Here is a 12,429-nt window from a genome sequence, read left to right as displayed (position 1 = left end):
CATCTTTATGGGCTCAGAATATTCAGGTCCCTGTTGCATCTACGCACTCTCCACCTCCACCTCCAATAACAGCAGCAGCTGGTGTCAGTAACAATAAGGATCGTGATTGTAGGAAGCCTGTTTGACAAGGTATGGCAGCTATGCACCCCAGCAGCTCCCTCCTCATCTAACTTCCGTGTAGAAGAGGCCCCTCGATTTTCAGTCCAATGATTTTAGAAAAAATAGCATCTTAGACACAGAAAAATGCAGTGCTTCCCATATTCAGCCACAGGGCTCCTCCACTGGCTGGGAGATTGAGGGCCCAGAGCCCCTCTGCATATAGTTCATGCCAGCTCTGCCATGGGAAAAGTGAACAGGTTGGAGTTTTTTATGTTGGTCATCCTGTTTCATGATGCTTTAAATGTTATGCTTATTTACACCATTTAAGTTTCTACATGAGCCTGTCATCCATGGGTCAATTCTGTGTTAACATGCTTGCCCTTCAATATGCATCATTTGGACAGAGATGACTGAAATGGAAATTGAGACAGACTGAAACGATTCTTATTACCGTGAAGGTGGCTTTAAAATACTCACATGGATTGGCCTTAGGGATTTCGATGTGGTTGAAATCAGAGGCTGGGGGCTCAGCCTCTAAGATAGCGGTTCTCAACCTGTGGGTCGCGACCCCTTTGGCGGTCAAACGACCCTTTCATAGGGGTCGCCTAAGACCATCCTGCATATCAGATATTTACATTATGATTCAAAACAGTAGCAACATTACAGTTATGAAGTAGCAACAAAAATAATTTTATGGTTGGCTCACAACATGAGGAACTGTATTTAAAGGGCCAGAAGGTTGAGAACCACCGCAGGTGTTTGCATAGCAGGTATGCAGTTTTCAGTTGGACATTATGCTCGTTTGAAGTAGTTGGAGAGGGTTAATGAGGACCAAGGTCAGAGCTAAAGGCCCCTCCACCCAAGCTACCCCTTTGGTATTTCATGGAACATGGATGTGTGGCAAAAGTAATAAACCGTCTCTGTGTTAGATTTTGTTATTCATGTGTCATAAATCTATGGGAGGCTTTCCCACTGATGCTGCACCCTAGCATCTGAACATTCATTCAGTGGTTTATCTAACCAATGGGCAGCCACCCTAAAAGAAAATCAAGAAACTGCTCGTTACACCTTGAGATGTTACATCTTGAGAAATCCCTAACTCAGCAGTGGCATTTAGGAGGCCCTTGACCCAAAAGGAATCAAACCAAAGGGAAATAAAAATATGAGGCACAATGTAGCACCTCCTGCCTCGTTTCAAGAAAGGTTAATGGTCATGGTTTATTTTTTAGTGTCTCCCTTTCTGCCTCTCCTTCCACTCCGTGGGGAGAGGGAGGTTGGTGGGGAAGAGAAAAAGGGAGTGTGGCTTTCTGATCAGAACTCAAATAGCACAGTTTGAATTATATAATGGAGCTGCTGGGAGTCAGGTGACAGGCTCACTGAGTAATTCCCTGCAGAAGGAGACAAACTGCATGTTAAAAAGCTCAACAAATACTCAAAAAAAAAGGAAGAAGAAAGAAAAGAAGGAAGGAAACAATGAAGGAAGGAAAGAAGGAAGGAAGAAAGGGCAGCCCAGGCCTTGAGTCAGGGACGTCCCAGCTGCTGTTTCCGGTGAATTCTCTCCGGGCAGAAACAGCTGGGCAAGTGGGCTGAGTCTGAGACTTGCAGAGGCTGCAGAGGGCCAAGTGCAGGTTGGGGGTCTGGTTTGGATCATAGACTTACTTTCTCTTTCATTTCGAAAATGTTCCCTGCTTCTGACACTGGTTGCCGCCAATGTCAAGTAAAACGTATGACTCCTTGGAGACTCCAGCCAGGTTTTTAAGAACCGAGGTTTTGTGTAGGCAAACAGCGATCCCTGTTCCACAGGCTGGGTGCAGGGAACGCCAGCGAGCATCTGCCAACTTGTTCTGGGATCTGAATGAGCCTGGAGAAACCATCTGTGGTGGGGGTTTCAGGTTAGGAAAGGGATCAGATGGACCCTTCCTGCCTACATGGGTGGTCACCCCGTCGTCCATGGTGAGTGTTGACCCCCTTCCGGCCCCATTTCATCCCAGGTAGGAGCTGGCAGCAGTCAGGGTATTGGCACGGGCGGCACGGGGGCCCTGAAGGGAGGAGAAAGGGCTGCCTGGCACCGAAAGGCTGGATGGGCGTGTGTAGCATGTGTATTCAGAGCCCACACTTGGGGAGACTGTTGCTCAGCCTAAGAAAGCACAGTTAACGGAGAGCCGGGAAACGGCCAGGGGGAGGCTCCGTGTGAGAGCAAAGAGCGTTGGGAAATCTGTCAGGTAGGCATTTGAGTTTTAAATAATTGATTGCCTTTTGTGTGTTTGTTGGTTGGATTTTGTATTGGTTTTGCTCGGTTTAGGGAATTTTTCCTTTTTGGAGTTGCCAATATTAGTTGATTTGTTTTTACAGTCCTCCGATAGGCTCCTGGGCTGTGCTGGAGCTCAGGGGCTGTGCAGATGCCTGGAAGTCAGAGGAGCTGGATGAGGAACTGGCGATGTTTTTCAGACCTAGGAGATTCACTTGCAAATCTCACCGTGATGGAGACTTGCTGGGAGCCCTGGACGCCTGCTGAGGCAGGCAGCTTAGGAACCTTGGGGGAGTGTCTGACTTAAAGAGACAGCAAAGGGAAAATGGAATCAGCAATTGATATTTTGGGGGAAGTGGGTCTGAGGAGAAGTTGAGGATTAAATAAATAAGATAACTGGGGAAATAAAAGGATTAGATAAAGGAATAGGTTTGGTGGGACCCCCATCTGGGGCTGGGGCATTTTGGAACAAAATGTGGCATGGAAATAAAATCCACATGGGGGCTGATAACAGCTCACTGGGCATGAAGAAGCAATGCTACAATGGATCTTTTTTCCACGGACTCCTAGACAACCTGAGAAATAGGCAAGGCTTTCCTTCGCAGGAGTTTATTTCTAGCTGTTGTTCTTTTTTGGCCACATGAGGTGCTCTAAACAAAATATGGTAGTGTTAGAAACAGGCCTAGAAAGAGACTCAAGTGTTTGCTGCCCTCACTCCTTCCTCACCTACCTCCCAGTCTGGAGCAAATTATATGAGTTCAGTGCATCTAATGTAAACAACTATGTAGAATGGTACAATTATCGCTGCAAGAGAATGTTTGGATATTAGAATAAAATTGAACTTGAATCAGAGGTTCTTAAATCTTTGAGATTATGGACCACATTTGGGAGTTGAAAAGTGTCTCCACTGCAGCCTCATCACCTCCATCTCTTCTGATGCTCAACAAACAAAACTAAAAAATAACCACAAAGCCAAAAGGCATAGCATGAGCTTTCTAATTAAAACCCCCTTTGCAATGGCAGCCCCTTAAGAAAGCACTGCTTAAGTAGTTCATATCAGCACAGTGAATTCCTTTTCTCCAGATTTCCATCAGTTGAAAATTGCTGGAAACCTGCATTTTTGCCCTCGAGTAATGTAATGAGGTCTGGGCTTCATAAGAATGACCAGCATACACTCCACAACCCGTCAGTGCCTTCTAAGTCAGAGGATAACAGATGCTCTACATTGTTTGAAGTGCATTGCTTTGCACTCTCATTCTCTGAAATTTGTAATCTGCCTAAGTCGTGGCACCTACATCATCCTGCCCAAGAACTGGGACTTGGGTCTTACAAAGGATGTTTGTGTTACTTTTCAGTCTGAGGGACAGTCAGAAACACAGAACTGTCCATTTCTGGGACAGTTCAATGGTTTATGGGACAACTAGTCAGAAGATGTGAAATAGGACAACTTTTGAAAATCCAGTTTTCAGAGTAATATAGATACTTTGGTGAAAAGCATACACTTTTTGTGTTCAGACCAAATTGAGTTTGCATTTCTATTCTGCCACCTATTCAGTGAGTGACACTGGGGGCAAGTTTCCTGACCTTTCTAAGGCTCCATTTCTTTATCTATAGAATTGGGTAGTAACAGTACAAACCTCATACATTGTATGGGAAATAAATGAAATAATGCATTAATAGAACAGCACATAGTACAGTGTCTAGTATAATCAGCAGCTAGTAAACATACCTGCTATTGTTAGTATTATTTATGGGACCTAGTTACCACAAAATAGTTGAAAAACCAGAAGGTGAAGAATAGGTTGTGCAAATTCAGATCAACATTCCTGATCTTCAAAATGTTCAGAAATTAAGTCAAGAGCATGTCTATTCTGCTTTATGAGGAGGCATCATTGTCCCTAGGTTTTGGACAGAAGCGTTCATTGAACTGGTTTAAGCCACACAGACATCAGGGGCGGCAGCAGGTGGGCCATATGTGTGTGCAGACTCTCTGCCCCTAATGCCTTGGTCATGCTGCTCCCGATGACCCGCTGGGGAACACACCAAGGTTGGCCCAGCAGAGGCCGAGTAGCCCTTTTCTCCGAAGAGCCTTAGACACTTTCCCACGGAAGTAGTTCTGGTTTGGCAGGCCTGGTTTGTCCTACTTCAGCCCTGCTATGTGTTGTGGCTCTGAATCTGCTGGACTCAGGCTACAGATGTGCATCTGCCAGCTCAGGCGGATGTGCGAGCGTGATCATGGCTACCCAGTTATAAGCTTCCACTAGGACAGCACAGAACCTGCTACCCTTGTCTAGCCCCCTGAGGACTGAGCTCTTGTTTTCTCCGTGTAGTCTCCTAACATGGGGATGTCATGCCTCCCATAGAGCAAACTGCCAACCATAGACAGTAAGCTCTCACTTGACATTATTCATAGATTCTGTGACTTTAAGCAAAACAACATATAACAAAGTCAATTTTACCATAGGCTAGTTGATATAAATAAGAGTTAAGTTCCTACCATCAAAGTTATAAGAAACAATGTTGTTCTAAATGACAAATTTGAGGACCTGCTGTATTATAAAGTTGAAGACAGTCATATAATGAGCCTAAAGGGCTAAAACGTCAAAAGGCCTTTACTTTTACATTCCATGGGTATTCAGCCACCTGTAAAATGCAGAATCCACAGTTATAGGGCAGGGGTTAAGAGAAAGGGTTTTATGGAAGGTCTTCCAGGTAGAGCCTGGGCTTCTTAAGGAAACTACCTGAATCAAAAGTCCCCCCTGGGATTGGTCATCAAATGGCAGAGTGATGAATAGTGCAGTATATCTGCTAAGTAATCCACCAGAAAGACAACACCAAACTCTAAAATTAAGAGCAACAAGGGGAAAAAGCCCTTAGAATTACAGGAGGAAAAAAGATAATTGGTTCAAAAATAAGGAAACAAATTTTTAAATGTAAAAACACCCTAAACTTGGAAATACGTATTGTAATGCTAAGGAGAAAGAAAAGGAGTGAAAGGGAGAAACAACAGAGACAGTGGGATTGAAAGTCTTGGTTACAAGTTCAGTCCTATTCTCTTAATGAATCATCAGTTGAATCTGTTTTCTCATTTATAAAATGATAAAAAATAATTATTGCCCTACTCCCAAGGTTGCTGATAGGAACAAATGCGATGACGTGTCAAAACTGAAAAGATGACTAGAACCTTAGAGCAGGGGTCCTCAAACTTTTTAAACAGGAGGCAAGTTCACTGTCCCTCATACTGTTGGAGGGCCGGACTATAGTTTTTTAAAAAAAAACTATGAACAAATTCCTATGCACACTGCACATATCTTACTTTGAAGTAAAAAAACAAAATGGGAACAAATACAATATTTGTATTTGCATGAGGCCCGCGGGCCATAGTTTGAGGACCCCTGCCTTAGAGTATTCCCCTCAACAACTCGATCTCCACCTGGAACTATCACACAGGTATTAATAACTCTATAGGATTAAAGGAAATCCCATCCCCACCCTCCCCAAAAAAATACACAAAAAACCACAAGACACAATGTGTGTGTAACTAAGAAATGGGATTTTCTTCTTAATAATAAGGAAGAATATCACTTTGGATAATCCATAATGAATAACCAATGTCTATTGTATTAGTTTGCTAAGGCTTCCATAACAAACATCATGAGCTGGCTGGCTTAAACAACAGAAATTTATTTTCTCACAGCTCTGGAGGCCAGAAGTCTAAGATCACGATGTCTGCAGAGTTGGTTTCTCCTGTGGTCTCTTTCAGTGCCTGGCAGAGGGCCATCTCCTCACATGGTCTTTTCTCTCTATGTGCACATCCTTGGTGTCGCTTCCAGTCCTATCGGGTTAGGACCCCACCCATATGACCTCATTTAATTTTGATAACCTCCTTCTAGGCTCTATCTCTAAATACAGTCATATTTTAAGATACTGGGGGTTGGGCTTCAGCATAAGAATTTGGGGGACACACAATTCAGCCCATAGCCTCTCATTAAGCCCAGCCAGTGTAGCCCAGTGTTTGAGCACTGACCTTTGTAAACCAGAAGGTCCCGGTTCCATTCTCAGTCAGGGAACATGCCCAGGTTACTGGCTTGATCCTCAGTGTGGGGCATGCAGGAGGCAGTTGGTCAATGATTGCCTCTCATTATTGATGTTTCTATCTCTCTCCCCCTGTCCCTTTCTCTGTGAAATCAATAAAAAGATTTTTTCAAAAAGGAAAACTCATTAAAAGGTATATTCTTGCTTTAGGAATTTATCAGGTCTGGAAAGGAAAATGATATTGCCAGACTGGTATGGGGAGACACCATTAAAGGTAGCCTGGTAGACCTGTTCTAAGATTTAAAAGAAGCTTGACTTCCTGGCATATTTCAACAACAGAGATAGTGAGGACCTTGTTGTTTTACTTTCACCGAGGTGTTCTGTTAAAGAACTAGCAGGTTGACCCTAGCAAGGTGGCATCTCTCTGGTGACAGCTGTTCTTGGTGACAGCTATTCTTGTTTGTAACTAGATGGTCCTTTGAGGTCAAAAGGATTATGGCATTTCATTGGCTAATTTCTCACTTACTTTGTATATTCTGTCTCATAAAGGAAGTGGAGAATTGATCCTATCTTCTGCGTTCATGCCTTGTGTGGTGTGATCTTGCATCCTTTCCACCACTTCTTCAGACTGTCCCCAACTGTTCCTGTTGTCATTCAGTGACATGGTTACCTGAAACACACACACATTTATTTACTCCTGAAATGAAATTTGTGAGAAGAGAAAATGATTTGTAAGTGATATTTCCATATCGCTTTCTAAATTTCAGATCTTTGATTCAGAGAAAGATATGAGGCCCAGCTCATGGCTGAGATGTCCCCACAAATATGGGAAGCAGAGGGAAACTGACACCTATTCTAAATTCACAGCCATGAAGAGGCATGAAGGAGAAAGTGGTGACAAGGAGGAGCAGATGATTTGTAGGTGCACACTGATAAGGGGGACCGTGCTCACTGCCTTCTTCGTCCCCTCTCCACTTGCAGCTGCACCTGCAGGTGGACTTTTTGCACCCTCTGGTAGGGGACATCCCAGCTCCCTCTTAGCAGTCTGGATGCTAGGTCCAAACAGGAAAGACAGGGTGTCAGACAAGCAAAGATATGTACCTTGGTTTTCTTTTTTAAAACAACTGATGGTGGTAAAATATTATATTGGGAGGAACAAAGAAACACACATTTACTAACTTTAAAACACCCTGCCGTGTCCTTTTTCATTAAAAATAAGGTATGCCTATATGCATATGTAATAATTTCGACAATAAAGATTAAAAGGTGCATAAGGTATGCCTTCAATGAACAAGTGGAAAGAATCAGCTCCCCAGGCCTCATGAGCATGATCCTTCTGGTACGGCTTCATCATAACAAGAACACACTCCGTATTAGCAGGCAGTTTTCCCCTTAGACCAGGACCCATTTCAGAGGCAGGGGGTATCATGCCTTGTTGCTCTCAATCAGTTTGCCCAACCTTCTAGCCATTTGGATACAATCTTCTCTCCCAGTGTCAAGTGCGCTTGTTTGTGTTATTAGAGGGAGGCTTTGGAAAGAAATGGGATGTAATTTGGAATGTGTCAGAAACTGTATTATTTAGCCCTGGTTTTAAGGTGCAGGGCTTGCCCAAAAAAGACCCACCTCTTGTTCCAGCTCTCATACTGTAAACAAACATTTTTTGCACTCTACTAGTATTTAGTATCATGTTTCTCACTTTATTTATTTATTTTGCTTTTTGTTAGTGATTTTGTTGTTTAAAATCCTCCCCAGGGTAGTGCTGAATTACTATGTACTGTTCCCAAGCACAGGAAGGCTGTGATGTGCTTTATGGAGAAAATATGTGTTAGATAAGCTTTGTTCAGACATGAGTTATAGTGCTGTTGGCTGTGAGTTCGAGGTTAATGAATCAACAATAAACACTAATAAGGTGTCTTGAAGCAGACATGCACAAAGTATAAATGATCAGTTGATGAGCACATTGTGAGTGGAGATTTGCAGGAACCTAACCTGTATTTCCTTAAGAGCAGTGGGCCAGTGTTCACTAATCCAGTTCACACTAATGTTACAGGACAGTGCGGCTGTAAAGATGGAGAATACCTCGTCATCTCCTCCCACAGGGAGGTAAGCTAAGGCTGGGAGAGATAAGGAGGCATGGACTACACAGCAGGCGTGAACCCAGTCTGCCAGCCTGGAGTGTTACAGAGCAATGACATGCATTTGTCACAACAGAACAAGGCCTGCACCAGGTGATAGCAATGAAGACTGGAGGGGAGGCGGTCAGTTACAAAGGACTTAGGAAGTTGAATAATCAACAGGACTTAGCGACCGAGAGCAGAGGAGGAAGAGGTCCAAGAGGACTCTGACATCTCTCAGAGACAGATGATAAACTGTTGGAACCGGGAAGGCCAGAGTGCCAAGTTTTCAGGGAGGCTAAGTCACAAGTCCAGCAGGGATAAGGACCGGGGCTGCGGAACACAAATGCCAGCATTTTTTTGAGCACTCACTCTATTCCAGGTGCTGATGAGAGTCTCTTGCTAAATAATCTCATGTGATCCTCACAACAACCCTTCGAGGGAGGGACTACGGTGCCCATTTTATAGATGAGGACACTGAGGCTCAAAGAAGTAAAGAAAGTTGCTCATGGATACCCTACTTACAAACAACAGAAAAGGAATTCAAACTCAGGCACAGTGACCCTGGAAGTTACAATAAAAGTGAGAAGTTTTGGAGTTTGAGATCTTGAAGGCAAAGAGGAATTATGGTAGTGATATCCTATCTTGTTCTCTCCTTACACCACATGTTTCTTACCTTCATGTTTTTGTTTAAATTCTTCTCTCCCACAGGAATGTTGCTCTTCTCTCCTAAGCTTTAGAGGTGTTTGTTTTGTTCTGTTTTGTTTTTGATGTGGCAAAGGGGTGGTTCAAATTATTTGGTAGTGGCAGTAATTAGCATATGTTCTTTTATGGTGTGCTGGTTAATAACAAAGGTTAAACATTTAAGTTTCCTAGAATGCATCACATGTTACTTAAAAGAATTATCCTCCTAATCACCCTTGCATTTCACATGAATATAGCTATGATTTATTTACACATGCACTCATTCATACAGGAAAGCATGCTCATGCTATTTCTTTGCTCAATTTGGATCGCCTGGCATAAAAATACATGGTCTTCATTTTGCTTTTCATCTCAGATATCAATTATCTTTGAACTTTTTTTAAAGACATGAAATTTCTTTTTACATTTCCCAAATCTGTATTGTTGAGAATTATTTAGTTATTTCCTTGACAGGTAAAGAAATTAAATATTCCCCCCAACACTTAGGTATAGGGCTATTTCCACTGTGCCTGGGGACTAAGGGTGTTTCGTCTACTTATTATATTAAAAAATATGTTAACAATGTATAACAGGAAAATACTCCTATATCAGCATCTTGGGCCCCTTATTTCTTTCAAAAATGCCCCGCCAAGATGTCCAGAAGGTGAGCATTCTTTCTGACCACATGGAAGATACTCTCCAGAGCTGCGATACTCCATCCCAACACCTCTGCCCACAGAGTTCAAATGCTAGAAACAGCAAGAACGGTTAGCTTAATCCCTGTAGGTAAGTGGGAAAGGGTTCACCTACAAGAGAGCTTCTATTCTTTGAAATAACTCAAGTGTGAAACCCTTCCTTTATGAATCAAAAAGAAACCTCTTGCACTGTTCTAAAACCAAAAGAGAGAGAGAATTGCAATGCAGCTGGAAACTACTCCCTACTCAGTCAACTGAAACTCTTAGATGAAGAAACTCTGCATTTGTATAGCGATCTGGTAACTCAAGAACAAAGGCTAAGACCAAAGGGGGAAAAAAAAAAAGACTAAGAAATCTTTGTCCTCTTCCTAAATTGCCAAAGCATAAAAATGAAACTGGGAAAAATGAAGCCATGTTCAATTCAACAAACACTCGAAACGATCTTTCAAATATTCTGGACAAAAGAAAGTCCAAAGTATGTTTTGCAAAACCCAAGGGAAATTCACTCCATATGTTTCTGATTCAGTTATAGTTTAATCATCAAAATATTGCTTTGCAAGGACTAGTTATATCCAAGAAACCTTTTATGAGCCATTTTAAAACACTGTCTTGAACACAGGAAGCCCTGTTTTGCCAAGAGCTAACAGATGCCTGAGCAGAGGCTCTGGACTTGGTCCTGGGGCCAGAGCCCCGGATACTGAGATGTTCAGATCGGACAGCTGACTGTATAGTCGCTGTGGGGAATCTGTGCTGTGTATCTGTCTCCACTCAAGAGAATAAGAAAAACCCTTCAGGAGAAATAACCCAGGGGAAGGCAACCACTGGCTACCGTGATTTCCACTCAAATTCATTCCCATTCATGGAATTTCATGCCCCATTCACCACATTCCATTTGCTAAATGACAATATAGGTGATAATGTCTCTACTGAAATTATATTGTTAGTATCTCAGTCCTCATAAACCTAAGGTAGAATTTCATTGCTGAGATTCGAAAACAGCAGCTTCAGACTAGCTATTGACCTACCAATAGAAAAAAAAAAACACAAAACTTTTCTCTTTATTTTTTAGTTTTTGAGTTGTTTTTAATGACTAAAATCCTCAGAACTGAATACTTCTAAAATGGCTTTAAATAAAATAGCGTTTATGCTGCTTTCTCTCTCATTGTCCTTCATCAGCAGTTTTCAGAGTTCCCTGGTTAGTGAAAATTCTCCAAGACCCCCTCACACCTGGCTGCTCTCAGGCGTTCTCAGATTCCAGTGGACTCAGAATCATTGAGTGCTCCTTAAAACAAAACTGCTAGACCCCACCCAGTATTTATGATTAGATAGGTCTGGACGTGACCCGAGGACTTGTATTTCTAACAAGTTCCCAGCTGATGCTACTGGTCTGGGGACCCACTTGGAGAAGGACTACCTACACCCTCACTACTGGTTTGCAGTTGAGTGACAGGAGATGGGTGCTAAAGCACAGGTGTAAGTTGAGACCATTCCAGACGCATCCATTAATGGTTACTTGGGATGTGTTTCAATGATTGAACAAGGATGCCATCTCTCAAAATTCCTGTGGACCATTACTCGTGGCCAGAGAAATGAAGTAGTTTACATAATTATTGGAATGATTGTGTAAATCTGAGGCCATCACAAAGATTTAGTTTCTTAAGTGGGAGCACCATCAGGCCAGTGTATATAGAACCTACAGTGTTTAGAGACTTTCATGAATAAAACTATCGGTAAACTTTAAACTTGCATAAAAGGAGTAACTAAACTCATCTGGTGACATGAGCTTTTTCTGTTATTAAAATGTAAAAGAATGCTTATTGCGTGGGTTCTTGCGTAATGAATATTGGGTGTACAATGGGAAAATGTTTTTGATGAGAATTGTGTAACTGACACAAGTGGACTGTCCTGTTTCCAGGTCCATCCTAAAGTGAAAGCTCAGGGAAGGCATTTCAGCAGGGAAGGCATTTCAGCAGGGAGTTCTCCCGGAGTGCTGCTTTTTGATAATCTGACAATACAAACAAAGAGCTTATAGAACCTTCTAAAACACAGTGGTTTGCAAACCTTCAAATGCATTAGAATCACCCGAGAATCTTGTTTATATGCCAGTTGTCATTCAGCAGGTCCACAGTGAGGCTCAAGGTCATTTCTGACAATCTCCAAGGGGTGCTAAAGGGGCTGGTCCTGAACCACACTTGAAGAAGCGAAGTTCCGGATCAGAGGTTCAGGACCCAGGAAAACCTTTAAAAAATTTCTGGGTCTGGGTGGGACTAGGGCATAGATATTTTTAAAGAACCACAGATGCACATTTTACAGCTAGCATGGAGGGCCTCTGACCTGGAAAAGTAGTTAATATTTCTAGGCTGCCTCTCTCAAAACCATATCTCACCTGAGTCATTGTTGAAATTGCAGTGAATTCATACTTGACTTCTCTAGTAAGACCCTTAAGTGCCTTTTTCTATGTTGCTGATAAAAGAAAGAGCCGATGCTTTAGATTCCAGATGTGCTGTAGAGTTGACAGTCAGCTATGACAATTCAGAAACCTGTTTTGTAGTCC

At 42.5% G+C, this 12,429-nt stretch overlaps 1 protein-coding gene across 4 annotated transcripts in view; it reads left to right on the top strand.

Annotated features, from left to right (window-relative positions):
* PHACTR1 (phosphatase and actin regulator 1) overlaps positions 1 to 12,429 on the top strand; it is a 500,267-nt gene that overhangs the window by 220,792 nt on the left and 267,046 nt on the right. Inside the window, exon 1 of one of the 4 annotated variants that reach the window (XM_006769725.2) lies at positions 2,212 to 2,321. The exons of the other annotated variants lie outside the window; for them this stretch is intronic. The gene's annotated coding sequence lies outside the window, so the exon portion shown is untranslated. Of the gene's footprint in view, positions 1 to 2,211; positions 2,322 to 12,429 lie in introns of those variants that run through there. 4 annotated transcript variants of the gene reach the window in all.

Source organism: Myotis davidii, unplaced genomic scaffold, assembly GCF_000327345.1.
Source record: "Myotis davidii unplaced genomic scaffold, ASM32734v1 scaffold62, whole genome shotgun sequence".
In the NCBI taxonomy this organism is placed as follows: Eukaryota; Metazoa; Chordata; class Mammalia; order Chiroptera; family Vespertilionidae; genus Myotis; species Myotis davidii.
Note: the sequence above shows the minus strand (reverse complement) of the source record. Positions and strands in the feature narration are given on the sequence as shown.